We start from the raw sequence: 14,130 nt of genomic DNA on the forward strand, positions 1-14,130 counted from the left end.
TAGCTAGTTTTTTAGGTGTCTTACCTATCCTCACCCCTTACTTGTGTGCGGAGAGCACATTTTTTGCCTCTTGACAGCAGGGTAGGTATTCATCAGGCTGAGGTGGGTAAGGAGCAGCCAGGCAGAGCATTAGCAAGTGACAAGGCCTGGTGTCTCTCAAAGGTAAGTTGGGTCCAACTGCTTCAGCCACACTACCACACTCATTGCTGTCTCACTCCCCAGATCTTCTGATTGTGTCCTTCCTTCTGGCTTATCTTTGCTCATTTGCCTCCAGCTTTGTTCACCCTGGAGGCTGACATTACAGTAAATGTGCAGTATAAATACTAGTTATTATCGTCTTCAGTAACACGAAGAACTCTTCCCAGAACTTGGTGACATCATGGGGGCTGACATAGCTGGTGGTAATGGGAGGACTTTGACTTCCATTTGCTCCTATTAGTTCCTTGGTTTGGCTTTCTTGGGAACTTGCAGCAGGGCAGAATTAGGACAGTCTTGGGTTTGCCATACAACTGAAATGCCACCACAGCCTCACTGAGGACCAGAGGATGGTATGTCCATGTGGTTTAGCATGACATAAAGGCAATGTCTTCAATTGGGCTGCCTGAATATGTCGGTACTACCCCTTCATTTGGAGTATCCATGGCCAGGGTGGAGGCCCTGTGATGGGACTGGATGGTGGCACATCAGACTGGAGGCCCTTTGGGTTTTTTCTAATGGCACAATTTGTTCTCAGCCAGTGATTCTGGCCTCTCTAGCCTGGAACACTAGAATCCATTTTGCGTGGAGGCTGCCAGAAGATAATGTTAAAATGAAACTAGGAGAATGATGTTTTGGTTCTTTTACACGTCAGCTGCTATTATTTGTAGGATTTTCCCCTTCCTAGGGTTAAGAGAGAGAAGAGGAAGTGAAAACAGGAGGGGAGAATTTTCTTACAGCACCTCTTGCTTTGCAGACAACAACCAAAAACCCCCTTGGGTTTAAAGAGCGCTGTGTACTTTTTTGCAGCTCCTTCCCATCTACGGTTTGCCTCATTTGGGTCTCACAGCTCCCCCAGGTAGAGGCAGGATTCTGAGCTGCCCTAATTTCACTCATATTTGTAGACAAGGGACATTTCTGGGACTGGAGATGAGGGCCAAGGACTGGCTGTTCAGGAAGAAGGGAAATCTGTAAAGACATTCTGGGGTCAGGGGTGGTTGCATTATTTTAGGGAAGCAGAGCAGAGGCTAATCCACACCTGGTGCAGAAAGGTTTGTGTAGTCAGGGATTAGAGGTGATTGTCTTCTGGGTGGAGCCCTTTGGTCATGGAAGGTGGAGAAGCTGAACTCCCTAAACCCTGAGTCACCATGTGCTGATCTTTCTCAGCCACCAGACTCTCCTGGATTCTGGGGATCTCCTACTCCAAAGGCTGAGGTGAAAACGGGTAGCTTCCCCAGAGTCCAGTGAGCATGTCTCTAGCCTCTCTGTTACCTTGATAGACTTTACTGACAGCTCAGTATGTTTGCCAGGCCAGCAGAAGCAGGGAGAAGATGAAGATGAAGGTAACTTGGATACAGGAAGCCCCTGTCCCCCAAGAGACTGCAGTTTTCTGGTGCAGACAGATATGGACACAAACACAATATGTGACTTGAGTTGAGGGGTGCTCAGGAGGTGAGGGAGCACTAGACAGGACCAAGGTGGCCTCAGAGTTGCATTATGGAGCCCAGTGGTCAAGTCCTAGGGCAGAGTCTCCCAGCTCTGCTCTGGTGACTCCACAGTCTGCACTAGAGATGACTGATGCAGAATTGGGGAAATGTGAAGGGACAGGGGACCAGTATGTTTACAACTGAGGTGGGTCCAGCACTCAGGTCACTGTTTGGGAAAGACTATGGTGTGGTCTATTTGAATGGAGCATAATGGGCTGAGACATGAAGGGCAGATAGAGGATTGGCTGGGAAGGGACATCATGGTGGCCCTCTCCTGCTTCCTATAGGTTGGGGTAGTAAACTTGGGACTGGAGAAGCTGGGAACCAGGGCTGCTAGAAGGGAAGGGGTATTCCTCACTTTGCTAGACAAGATCAAGTACAGAGCCACTGGCATCCCATCAGGGCTGAAAATGAGCACTACAAGATCATGTGGGCCCCTCTCCCACATGTACCTCAAGACTGGTCCCTAGGTCTCCCAGACAGGAAGATTTAGCTGAAGCTGAAATTCAGTCTGGGCTGAGAATCAGAACTCTGAGAGGCCCTCCCAGCACCTTCCCACTTTTCTAGCTTATCTTGGCTCCTCCTCTTCACCTCCACCACCTGTTTAGATTCCTTTGAGTATCTTCTGTAGTGTTAGTTTAGTGGTATAAATTGTTTTAGTTTTTGTCTCTTTGTTTTAGAGTTTGGTATTAAAAATTTTTTTTTCTCTATCTACCATCTGTTCTTTTACTAACTTTCTCACCTCTTCTTGTAGCTAAATACCTGGGGTTTTATTTCTGGTTTATGGAGATACAGCAAAGTGGTGCCTGTCAACACTCAGCCATCTTGGCCCCCACCTCCATAGTCCTTTTGGAGCTAAATGTCTCACTTCCATGAAGGTTTCCCTGATCTCCTGTCTTAGGAGTGCTTGCCTTTCTCCTCTGACCTCCTGGTTCACAGGGCCACACATGACAGCAGCTGGAAGTTTTCATTAATTTCTTTGATCTCCAAGATTCTACTTCCTTGGGGCTGCACCAGGTATCCCTTGTCTTTGAGCTTTTGGTCCATTACCTGGCTCTCTACAAAGCCACCAGCAAATTGTGAATAGATACAGGGGGTGGTGGTGGTGGAGATCCATGCCTGGATTACAGAGGATGACCTCTGACTGCTCTTCTTTGCTGGAGAAGAGGCTGTTTTCAGGAAGAAAAGAGAGTTGGGAGAGAGCACCCATAGCAAATTCCCTCCTGGGATCGTATCTGAAGTCTCACCAGGGTCAGGATTATAGACTCAGGGGAGCATCTAGCCTAGGCACATGGGAATGACCAGTCAACTGGGTGGGCAAAGGAATGGGGCAGTAGTCTTTGTAAGTAGGGTGTTGGCGTTATAAAAATCTACCTAGCCCACAGGCTTGGGAAAGGAGTCAGTTTTAAGGGCAAAACCAAAAAGTTTCTATACAGTAAATCCTGGCTCCTTCTGTGTTTCTGGGGTACAGAGTGGGATGAATGATGTTGAGTGAAGTGATGGAACAACCTTCAAGGACAATTACATTTGACTACAGAACTATTACTCCTGATGGATAAAAGCTCATGTACAGAGAGTTCAACAATTATTCAGATTTCTTATATGTTAATTAACACTTATTTCCTTTTCCTCAATCAAGGGCATCCTTCCCCATAGAGAGGCCTTGGGTCTTGCGATAGGAACTGGGTGAGGAGCTCAATGTGTTGTGATTTCATTGACATCCCAGGAAACTGGATGGATAAGAAGCATCCTGTTGTTTTTAACCTTATACAATCTTGAACCTTCTCTGAAGTGTTATGAAGGGGTTGGAGGAGCTGTGGGGTGAGGGTAGGAGTACACCAGTAGGGTTGGCTTTGGTGGTCCTGCCTTGGATCCCAGGGATGCTGAGAACCTGTACTGGTGACCCCTCTTTCTTCTTGGCCATCTGTGCACAACCCTAGTGCTGTGAGCAAGTCTCTGTTTCTTTATTTCCATGGCAGCCTGAGTTTGTTATTCTGCAAAGATCTCTTGGAAGGACAACAGCATCTTGTTATGCTTCCTGGCCTGCCTGGAGGCAGCTCAGCTAGTCTGGAACTCTTTGGGCAATGGATCCATTTCTGGCTTCAGGGCTCTGATGCTACCTCAGCTCCAGAAGGGTGGGGAGAGAGACAAAATAATTAAGCGCCAATGAGTTGAAAGAATTAATTCCTCTGTGCAAACTTTTTCCCCTCCTTCTCTTTCTGGGTAACTTCAAATGTTTTAGTCCATGATTGCTGTTTTTTTTCCTTTCATAACAGGTCTAATCTGTGACAATAGACTTTTCTAAATATATTTTTAATTTTAATTGACATTTAGTAATGTACATATGCAGTAGTTTTTTACCTTTTATTTTATTTTTATTAGCATATATTACTTATAGAAAATAATGGATTTCCCTATGACATTTTCATATATGTGTATAATGTACTTTGATCAGATTTACCCCTCATTACCTTCTCTTCCCCACCTTCAATCCAGCTGGTCTCCTCCCTCTTCCCAAATAGTCCCCCTCTACTTTCATGTCTTTAAAAAAAATCTATATTCCACATAAGAGAGAAAACATGCAATATTTGTCTTTCTGAGTCTCACTTATTTTGCTCAACATGATGATCTTCAGTTCTGCAGCTATTCAAAACTCTTCCTTCCTCCTTCCTTTCCTCCTTCCCTCCCACCTTCCTTCCTCCTTCCTTTCCTGCCTCCTCCTTCCTTCCTTCCCTCCTTCCTTTCTTTCCTTATTTCCTTTCTTCCCTCCCTCCTTCCTTCCTTATTTCCTTCCTTCCTTACTTCTTTCCTTCCCTCCCTCCTTCCTTCCTTCCCTCCCTCCTTCCTTCCTTCCCTTCTTCCTTCTTTCCTTATTTCTTTACTTCCTTCCCTCCTTCCTTCCTTTCTTCCCTCCTTATTTCCTTCCTTCCCTCCTTCCTTCCTTCTTTCTTTCCTTCCATCCTTCTTTCTTTCCTTCCTTCCTTCCTTTCTTTTTGTGGTAGTGGGGCTTGAACTCAGGGCCTTCACCTTGAACCACTCTGCCAGCCTTTTTTGTGATGGGTTTTTTCAAGATAGGTTCTTGCAGAACTATTTGCCTGGGCTGGCTTCAAACCACGAGTCTCCTGATCTCTGCCTCCTGAGTAGCTAGGATTACAGGTGTGAGCCACCAGCACCCGGCTCTTTCTTTCTTTCTTTTTCTTTCTTTCTTTCTTTCTTTCTTTCTTTCTTTCTTTCTCTCTCTCTCTCTCTCTTTCTTTCTCTCTTTCTCTCTCCTTCCTTCCTTCCTTCCCTCCTTTCTTTTCTTTGTGTTTTGCAGCGCTGGGGCTTGAACCCAGTCCTTGTGTATGTTAAGAAATCATTCAACCACAGAGCTACATCCCAGTCCTGAATTCAGTCTCTCTCTCCCCTTCCAGGCTTCAAATGAATGCATGTTTAATTTTACATGGGTATTATCCTAATATACATTTACAGTTTGAAAAAAAATCCCTAGACTGGTAGCATGTGAATTGCCCTTGTTGCTATAGAATCTTTCTTTCCAGAGAAAGATTAATGCACAAGTTACATTTAATATCATCACTGGCTAACCACCTTCCTGTGACTGGGAATTTGATTGCTTTTTTCATGCTTCAAAGCAAGGTATTTCCGTCTTTTCTGGGTCAGTTACCTTGCACCTTTGGAGCAAGGCTAAAATTACTCCATCTTCTCCCTGGCTGTGGGCCTGATCCTTGTTAAATGGTTCCTGTGGGGCTCAGGTGCCCACCAAAAGGATACCCCAGCTTTCAGTAGTGCAAGGGCATTTCCAGGGTGCATTGGGGAAAGTTTTTATTCATGGTGTCATTTACTCACTGGGCTATATAGTCATTTGTAAAGCCAGCTCCACATCATACTGGATCTTGTATTATTGGTGCCTAGAAGGCTCTTTAGCATATGAAAGGTGTTGAGTAGTTGTTTGTTGAGTGAATGAAGGAGGAATCATTCGCTGCTCACAGGAAACTTATAAGAGTTTCCCCAGCCTGGGCTCCAGATTCTGACACATTGTTCTGTTTTCAGGGTCTTTGAGAGCTTTGACTCAGGACTTTTCCATTCTCTCTCCCTCCACTTCAACCATAAATTGGTAATGGTTGAATAGCACGGGGTCCCCATTGACCCCCTACATATAGCTTTAGACTCACCTTTATTTAGTAAGGTGACCAACTTGTTCTAGTTTCTCTGGGGACTTACCCAGGATTAGCAGTGACTATCCCTCCTCAGTTGTAAGTAAATGGAGACAGGATTTTGTCCTAGTTCCCCGCATTCAGTTCTTATCAAGCACCTGCAGAGGGCACTGGAGGTAAAGCATAGGAAGCAGTGCTAAATGGTTGGACTGAGTACTCCTGAACCATCAAATGTGCTTCTGGGGGCTCTGCTTAACCTCCTATAAGGAATTGTCAGGTTCCTGATGTTTGCTGGAGAAGAGAGAGTGACCTTGTCAGATAAGCCTGGTGCTTGCAACATCTGGTTTCTTGATCCTGAGGAAGCAAACCACATGTAAGCAAACCATGGCTTATTGCAAGGTACCAAGCTTCCAAAATATGTTCTTGTTCTAACTACCCTAATGGCACCCACTCCAGTTGCATTGCCAACATTGGTTTGATTTTGTAAGGCAGGGAGAGTATACACACTTACTTAATATAAATTTTACATGGTAATGGAGCTTTACAAGGAGAGTAAGACCCCAAGAGCAGTTTCCCGAACATACCTATAGTAGGCTTGATGAAGAGTGGAAAGTCAGGGGCACATAACACAAGGTGAAAATGGTCTGAGCTAAGAGCAGCAACATTGGGGGAATTTAGCAAGGCCTGTTTGTTCAGCTCCTCTTGGTGCTCCTCTTTTTCAGGGACGAGGATGCTCCTTTCTCTTGACCATAGGGAGGGCACCTTTCAGATGAGGGTCTTATGACCTGCTTCAAGAGGAGTTCAGAAAGTCCTTTCCGAACCCATTATTTCTCAAAGTCCTTCTGCTTGAAGAATTCAATATTCTAGGGCACCATGGATTATTTTGGGGGTAAGTGTATCAATTTTTTTTCAACTATGTCTATCAGCCATCTCTTTTCCCAGATTTACCAACCAAACCTCCCTCACTTGGGAAATGGAGTGAGGGAAACACAAAATTTGCTTTCAAAGAGGGCAGTGAGAATGAAAAAAAATTTTTTTTTTGATAATTCTCATAAGAGACTCATGCAGATTCTGCATTGAGTATTGGCCTGGCTAAAGTCAACAGCCTATCAGCACAGCTTCTGATAAGCACAGGTCTCCTGGAGGTCCCTCTCCCTGTCCCCCACATCAGCTTTGGTGCAAATTGTATATTCTATAGACTTGTTTAGCTGGGCTGCAAAGTGTTTTGAGCAGACACTCTGTCAGTTGGATCTATTACCAGTTCTTCTGCTTGCTCATTCTTTGTTGGTAAGCCATGTACTTTGGGCAGCAGTTGCAGTTTGTTAGGTATGCTGTGGGAACTGTTTTGTAAGGAGTGTCTGAGAGAGCTATTATTTCCTACTTGGAATGTCATCAATATGTTTGTTTCCATGGGCATCAGTATTGATCTAAAGTATGGCTGTTAGGATAGCAGTCTTTTTTATGGTCTTGTAAGCAGAAGGTGTCATTCGCTTCTAAGCCCTTCACCCTCTTAAAAATGCATTTTAGGCACTGGAGCCGGTGGCTCATGACTGTAATCCTAGCTACTTGGGAGGCTGAGATTGGGAGCACTGCAATTTGAGGCCAATCTGGGCAAATAGTTCATGAGACTCATCTCCAAAGTAACCAGAGCAAAATGGACTGGAGGTGTGGCTCAAGTAGTAGAGCACCTGTTTTTTAAGTGTGAATACCTGAGCTTAAACCTCAGTGCCCCCACCCCCAAAAAATCCAAAACTTGAGAGGTTAGGAGAGTGGTTTTTTGTTTGTTTGTTTTTTGTTTTGTTTTATCTTGGCAGTATTGGGGATTGAACTCAGGACCTTTCATTTGCTAGGAAAGTGCTCTACAACTTGAGCCACACCCCCAATCCTTTTGCTTTTAGTTTGTTTTTCAGATAGGGTCTCAGTTGGCTTTGGATCTTGATCTTCCATCCTCTACCTTCCAAGTAGCTGGGATTATAGACATATACTACTATGCCCAGTCTAGGTTAGTACTTTTAAAAAGCTACAGAAGAGGGAAAGGCTGCATCCCTGTCACTTTGAGTTTATAACTCACAGGTCAGATGTCTATTTACCACAGAACTGGAAGCAAACAGATCTGGGTAGAAATTCTTTCTCCACCATAAAATTAATTGTGTGATCTTGGGCAAGTTATTTAACCTGTCTGAACCTTGATTTCTCCATTTGCAAAATGGGAATGATATTCATAGCACATGCCTTCCTAATGTCATGGGAAGGGTTAAGTGACATAATATATGCAAAGTAGTCTGCCCGGAGCCTGGCCCCTGTGGGGATTCAACAAAGATGGAGCTGCTCCCCTTTGTCTAACACCAAGCCAACTGCCTATTCTGTTAACCCAATATCGCTCCAAATTATATTGCGGTAGATTGATTTATGGCTTTCATTTGTGGTATTTAGGTACACTCAGTGAATGAATTTAGATGTTTTCCAAGTTTCCTCAAGTACTCTCTTTTGAATTGTCATCATCATCACTATCGCCACCACCATCAACCACAGAACTACCAGCAAAGAGTCATCGAATGTCTGCTTTTCATACTCTCATATTCCTCTCACAACTGCTCTGGGTAAACGATACTGCTGTCATTTTCCTCCTTTTGTGCAGGTGAGTAAACTAAAACCTAAACTTGAACCAGAAACTGTACCGAATCCCGTGTTCTTGACTTCAGCTTTTCACATGGTTAATTTTCATCCTTCATCAGCTGGGTCTCACTAGTTTTGCTTCTAGAGAGCTCAGCAAACTCTAGGTCCTGGGTACTGGTTATAACTGGTTGTGGATGTCTGGGGACACTGACAAGGAAGACCACTCACTAATGCTGCACTTACCTGCTATTTAGAGAGAGAAGTAGGAGTTCATTGCTAGGAAAGTGATTCCAGTTGGAGAAACTGGCAGGAATCATTCAGAAGCACCAAGTGCTGAAGAATGTCAGACTCTTGACAAAGATCAGTCCGACCAGGCTTGAACATGTTTTTTTTTTTTAATTTCCTGAAGTTCTGCTATCTCCAGAAGAAGCTGTAAAGGACTATTCTAGTTCTGGCTCTGAAACAGTTGGACCTTAGATGAGTCACACACTTCTCTTTTTTGGGTCTTAATTTCCCCTTTGCTAAAATGAGGGGATTAAGCAAAACTGGTGTGCTAGATTCCTGGGCTTCTCCTTGACAGCCCCCAATGCAGGAGATAAGGGTGGGGTCCAGGGAGCTTCCCTGAAGATGTGCAGATGCTCAGTGTGAGAACTTGGACCAGACCAGACTGGCGTTTGATGGCTTTAAAAAAGGTGTTTTAAAACTAATGTCCCAGGATATATGGAGGGTTTTCTAAGGAGAAGGAAGAAACCCTATTCCAAAGTACATACATGGGAAGAGGTGGGTAAAGTTTAGAATAACTCTGGATGACATCTATCTCACAGGCTGGGATAAAAGGCATGCACCACCACACCAGCCAGTCATATCTTTTAAAAGTTTCCGCAGTACTCACACATTGCCAGAAAATCAAAACTGGTAAAGCACAAATAAAACACATTACTTATCAGACCTGAAGGTGGTTCTTTATACAGTAAAATATCTTCTATTATCTCAAATGCTACGAGTCATTTGTTTTTGGTCTTTGCTGTGTGTATTTTTTTTTCGTTTTGGCAGTATGGAGAGCTGTGGAGAGCAGGAGATGATTGAAAAGGGAGGAGATTTTACATGTACATCTCCCATTGTAGGAACACCAATCTCCAAGTGGTCTCTGTTGTCTTGAGTCTCTTGGATTTTAGATTCATAGTGATGAAATCATTAGGACAAATGTTCAGTCTCATGTCACTTAGACCTGGTACTACAGCCTGAGGTTATTTTCAATTTCTCCAGGAAAAATTGTTTGCAGTAGTTGACTGACTAACTCAGACCCAAAATGACAAGCATAGTTTCTTTGATAAAGTGATCCACTCTAATATTAACTCCAGGAGTTAGAAGTTGTATAGAAAGCACCAGGCAGAGAGTAAATGTTCATTGGTTGTTGGCTCTTATTATTATTAGGTGATCATGAAAACAACTTCCACTAATTTGCCTTTGAGTTAAAAGCTGCTGTTGACCCTGGGATAATTTCTAAGAAGACAAGGTTCCTGCAACTCCAGGTAGCAGAAAACACACATTCTTGTTAGTGTGGTCTTCTCCAGTGCGCATTATCCAGACTTGTAGGTACGTCCTTGAGATGACTTGGGGTGGTAGACAGACCTTTTAATAAGTTCTTTAAAGCAGTATTGTATTTAAATATAAACACAACTCCTAAAATGTTTGTGACCAAAGATTATTTTTTATGTCAAAAGACAATGGTTTTTGCATTTCTGCTGATATAAAGTTTCCTTTTAAAATAAATTAAGAAGTGAAAGAAATTAATTCAAAGAAAGCTGTTAAGTAATAATAGTACAGGTGGTACCAAGAAGTGGTACTGATTGTGACAGTGGTATGCAGATGACTGAGTTTTGAGAGGTACTGTGAGTGAATTGAACCTACTTGCTCTTCATTTTGTGACAGAAAAATATTCATCAATATTCATGGAATGTGAGTCCATTATATGGTTATAAAATTTTTCATGTTGTATGGGGCCCTGACATTATCATAGGGCAACCCCTTATTAGACAGGTAGTTTCTGAGGTCAAGAGATGTGGTACCTTGATTAGGTGCAGTACACTGGGGAGGAACTAGGATTTTACTGTATTAATGAAAACAGTGCTTTCTAGTGATCTAGACGTCATAAGCAGAGTCCAGATGGGAAGAGAGACCACAGGACCATGAAAACTGAAACTGTGGCTCATGACAAGATCTCAAGAGGCAACTGTCTTGAAATATTTGTAGATCATTTACTTGGAAGAACACTGTATTTATTCTGTGTGACTTCACGGTGTCTAAAAGTAGGGGCTGAAATTATAGGAGGGCAGATTTTGACTCAGAGAAAATTTTTTATTTAACTAAGGACGCCTTCAGAGATACTGGATTCTCCAAGAATAGAGGTATTCATTTAAGCAGAGCATGATGCCCTAGGGGACTTGGGGACCAAGTGCTGGGTGAAAGTTGGAGGGAGGTGGCTTACCTAAGGTTCTCTCTCCTCTTGAATGTCACCAGTCTGAGGTGGCCTTCCCTGCTTTCAAATGGCTCATCAAAGAGAACCATTGTCTGTAGTTACTATCTCAGTTTTATGTAAAAATCAAGTCACATTTGGGAATTTCCCTTCCTTCTTTATCACTTTTTACTGCTGAGTACATGCAAAAAAAAAACAACAAAAAAAACCCCAAACCTTTTTGATGCTAAATGAGACAATGTGAACATAAACCAGTTGGTTTAACTATCTGTTTGCCACAGTAGGCTGTTAAATACTTGATAGTTTGGGATTCACATTTTCATCTGGGTCTCTCTATCAGAAAAATACGGTCAGTCTGGTAAGTTGTAAGTTCCATCATTTCTTACTATCGGTGCTGGTAGCTACCAGTGCTGGGCACTGGTGGCTCATGCCTATACCCTAGCTACTTGGGAGGCTGAGATTGGGAGGATCACCGTTCAAAATCAGCCAGGGAAATAGTTCGTGAGACCCCATTTCCAAAATAGCCAGAGCAAAATGGGCTGGAGTTGTGGCTCAAGTGGTAGAGCACCTGCTTTGCAAGTGCCAAGCCCTGAGTTCAAAGCTTAGTCCTAGTCCCATCAAAAAAAAAAAAGGAACGCTACCAGGAAGTCCTTATGCAAAATGCAGAATTATTAGACTAGACTAAACTAGGTGAAATTGTCATTTTGTGGCTAAAAAATCTACATTGGCAACTTCACATGCTTAATAGTAAGATATTTTGTAAACAATTTTGTGATTACTAATACACTTACATCATTTGCTACTAAATTCAGTATTTTCTTTGCAATACAGATCAAAGAAACAGTGTCACAGTCAGCCAAATTATCAATCAGCACGATGTCTTCTAAAGAGGCTCCATGTTCCTTTTAGCTTGTTGCAGCGTATTTTTCATTTGCAAAGATGTTAAACCTTCTAAGGGCAGATATTAAGAAGTCAATTGTAGTTGTTCCAGCAAAGTTTGCCCACGGTGAAAAACAAGATAAAACCCATGCTGTAGCTGAAACCAGGTGGGGAGAGAGTGTGTGGTAGTGCTTGGGGGAGGAGGGGAGCAATTTCTGAAATGAGGATTTCACAAAGTATAATCCAGGTTCATTGCCTGTTTACATGAAAAACCAGAGCTTCAATTTCACTGCAGGTGATAGGTGTTTCACACTGTCAGCACCAACTGTCTAACTAACATCCAAAAGTAGTGTCTGAATAGGTAGGATTGCCAGGTGCCAATGGCTCATGCCTGTAATCCTCAAAGTAGCATAAACTACTTTGGAGGCTGAGATTGAATCATAGTTGGAGGTCAGCCAGGGTAAACAGTTTGTGAGACCCCACCTCCAAAATAACCAGAGCAAAATGGACTGGAGGTGTGGCTCAAGTGGTAGAGCCCCTGCCCTGAGCTCAAACCCCAGTCCCAACAAAGCGGGGTGGGGAAATAGGATCAAAACTAAAGATTTGGACACAGCTAGTTAAACTGCAGTAGATAAGCATGATGCTCTCAGATTCTCTTTTCCAATAGTCCATCTATTGTATCTTTCCCACTCAGCATTCACATCTTGTTTGAATGCGAGCTCCTCTTTACTCCTTCCTAAACTCTTCTTCTCAGAATATTGTCATGCATCATTTCACAGCAGGGATGTGTTTAGGCTACAACTGATTGCTCCTAGTCTACAACCAGGTATATAGCATGTTACTGTAGGTGATGGTAACACAATGGTAAGCAGTGGATATATAAACATAGGAAAGGTATAGTAAAAACTACAGACTCTTAGTGCTAGGCATTCAGTTTCATTAGAATCTTATGAGGCCAGTCTCACATGTAGTCCTTTGTTGATTGAAACATTACACGGTGCATTGACTCTACGTAATTTCGTGTTACTCTAGAGGAGTCATTTAAGAAATGTTTCCTGAGAGAGAAAATTACAGAATTTGACATTTCTATGAGAAAACTGGGGGACTATTTGTTGTTGGAAATTAATAAAATTAAAGCCTCAAACTTTATGTACTCATACTCAGAACAAATATACTGAAAATCATAGCTATTTGGAACTGTAAGGGCACTGGGAAGGTAGCTCAATCTACTTTAGAGTTGAAACACACTCAGGATTTAAGCTACTTGCCTATGTAGGGGTATGAAAAGAAAAAAAAAAAAATCAAAGAGCCCTGTTAGATCACATTCTCAAAACCAAGAAACATCTTAGCCATTGGTGTGGGACATCCTTAACGAATTTTAATTCATTCATCACCCCTGAGGTTAGGGAAGCTGTCAGACCCCATCTGATGTAATTCTTATTCAGCCAGCTCTGTATTGTATGGGTAAGCTCAGTCTAGATTTGTTTTCCCATAGATTTCCTTCCTTAGGGCTTCACCTTAGCAGAGGCAGGAAGTGCTTGCATCCTGCTGGAGGATTTGATAGCACAGTAAATAACCTGACATCTGGCACTGGCACTGTTTACACCCATTTAATAAAGAATATATGAAAGAGGCTGTCAAATTTGTCTGGGATGAGATGCTTTGAGTTCTTAGCCCCACAGTGACCAACACCAAGAAACAGACCTATTTGAGAAACTAGTTTTGACTCTCACAAGGAACCATGAGAAAGATTCCACATATTATTTAGTAAAACAGATGTCAAAAGATGTCTCCACTCAACATACTTCTTCCCCTCCTCTCAGGAAACTGGACAGACTGACTGGCAGTTATTAATGGTGTCATATGCTCAAGAGCAACTAATTCGCTGTAAATTATGGCATGCCAGTATAGAAAAGTTCTCTACTCAAAAGCACAGGGTTCACATTTATTTTTGTTTTTGAGACAGGGTTTCATTGTGTAGTTCAGGCTGTCCTCCCAGGTGCTGGAATTACAGAAGTGTACCATCATGCCATGTTTAGCTACATTTATTATTTAGTCATGTTTTTACAAAGGTAATTTAAATACCATAGACTTCTTATTCCTCATGTTGACCTAGAAACATTACTTCATTTCTGGAATCAGCCCAACCATAGGTGATAGGACTACTGTGTAAGGAAACTGTCACAGGTGTTTTGTACAAGGAACTCAGTACCGCAGAACTTCTAATGGCAGTAAGCGGCTATTCCACTGTCATTGCATTATAGAAACAAATTGAATGCTTGTCTTGTGCAAGAATATTTAGTGCATTAAAAACAACGAGACC

The sequence above is a fragment of the Castor canadensis genome, chromosome 11 (assembly GCF_047511655.1).
Source record: "Castor canadensis chromosome 11, mCasCan1.hap1v2, whole genome shotgun sequence".
In the NCBI taxonomy this organism is placed as follows: Eukaryota; Metazoa; Chordata; class Mammalia; order Rodentia; family Castoridae; genus Castor; species Castor canadensis.